Source organism: Halichoerus grypus, chromosome 1, assembly GCF_964656455.1.
Source record: "Halichoerus grypus chromosome 1, mHalGry1.hap1.1, whole genome shotgun sequence".
NCBI classification, from domain to species: Eukaryota; Metazoa; Chordata; class Mammalia; order Carnivora; family Phocidae; genus Halichoerus; species Halichoerus grypus.
This window is the reverse complement of record NC_135712.1, coordinates 115,394,394-115,396,143: the sequence shown is the minus strand read 5'-3', so window position 1 is coordinate 115,396,143 and position 1,750 is coordinate 115,394,394.

Here is a 1,750-nt window from a genome sequence, read left to right as displayed (position 1 = left end):
TCCAGGTGGCATTTTGTTTTGTTTTGCAGAAGAGTTAGAGACAAGACTTACGTAGTACAGGGAATGCCCATTAAAACACAATAAATGGGGTCCAAAAATTCAATCACATGAAATTGGAATTATGTATTGAGAATATAATGGCAAACAATATTTTAGTCATTTTTAAATTTCCACAAAAAGTTAAGAAAAATAAAACAAGGAATGTTATACTGCACAAAAATAAATGAAGTCTGAAATGAAAAAGTTCTAAATGATCCAGAGGTATACACCTTCTAACAGAATCCCTCCCTGAACATAAGGGAGAAACTTTTTACCTATTTATCTTCAATTAGAGAATGTGGATTAAACAGAGGACTGGAGCCAACTACCAATCATTATATGCCATTTTTCATTCTCCTAACATTTTAGTAAAGGATTAAAATAATTTTGTAGCCAAATCTTGGTCATTGATATAAACTTATCACCAATTTATTTTCTTAGAAAAATATTCCAAAGTGGCAAAAACTAGATTTTTCTTTCTCTTTTTCTGAGGAAAATCATGACAATATGCAGTAGGAAGCCCCTCAATCATTGCTGAAGGAGTGGATTGAGAAAGCAAAACCTGCAAACATCAGTAGAAGAAAGTAGAGTTTCTTGTGCTGACAATATTGGATTTGTAATTTGAGCACATTGATGTTTTCTGTTAAATAAAAGTACTTAAAGACCTTCATTAGTTATCATCCATGGTGTTAGAACCAGTTTTAGTTTTCCTGCAGGATTTAAAAATAGAATAACTATATTGTTGTATAGCATATCTAAGTACATGTTTGAAAACCTGTTCAGTGATAAAATATTTTAAAATCAAGATTATTTTGAAAAGTGTAAGATGTACCTTTAATAAATATTTATACAACCCACAGGAAGTATTAAGTATACTTTGGGAGTTAATATTTGTATCCTATGTGATAAGAGTTAAATCAAGGATCCAGGTGAACTCAGTTGACCAAAGAAAGGAATTTCATCTCATTCACACACAGATACACATAGAAACACACACAGAAACACAGCCTTAGATGTTTAGTCAGACTCTATACATAGCTCCAAAATCAAATCAGAAAACTAGAAATATGAAAATATATACTACTTAGATATTTTCAAATTCATTAAGTGATGGTGATTATAATTTAATTGTTTTATTATCAGTATGAAGTTACTATATTGTCTGGTGGTTTTCCAAAGATACAAACTGAAAAGCTGAATTGACATCAATTTCTATTTTTTGAAACAGTCTGCAAAGAAATTTTGAGCAAATGAAAAGATCTACCTTGTACCTAAGTAAGAAAATTCCTATCATAAAGATGCCAACTTTCTCTAAAATTTTGTACAATTAAGGAAATTTTGATAAAATACTGATTTTATTTAACTATATCATTTTTTTGTGAAAGGATTTATGGAAAATCAACAATCAAGAACAGCAAGGAGAGGGGCGCTTCCCCCTCCCTCTGCTCCTGCCCCTGCCAGTGCTTTCTCTCTCTCAAATGAATACTAAAAATCTTAAAAAAAAAAAAAAAAAAAAAAAAGAAGAAGAGTGCAACAAGGGTGTGGCTCAGCCATAGAATGAGAAAGAGATTATGGGTTTACACAAGCAGAAATACTGCCAGTTTGAAGTGAAGGAGATGGAGACAGGATGAAATGAAGGAAGGCTGTTGGACTTCTTAGATCCTATAGGAACTGATCATATTTAATGGCAAATATGTTGTGTTCTTAAAGA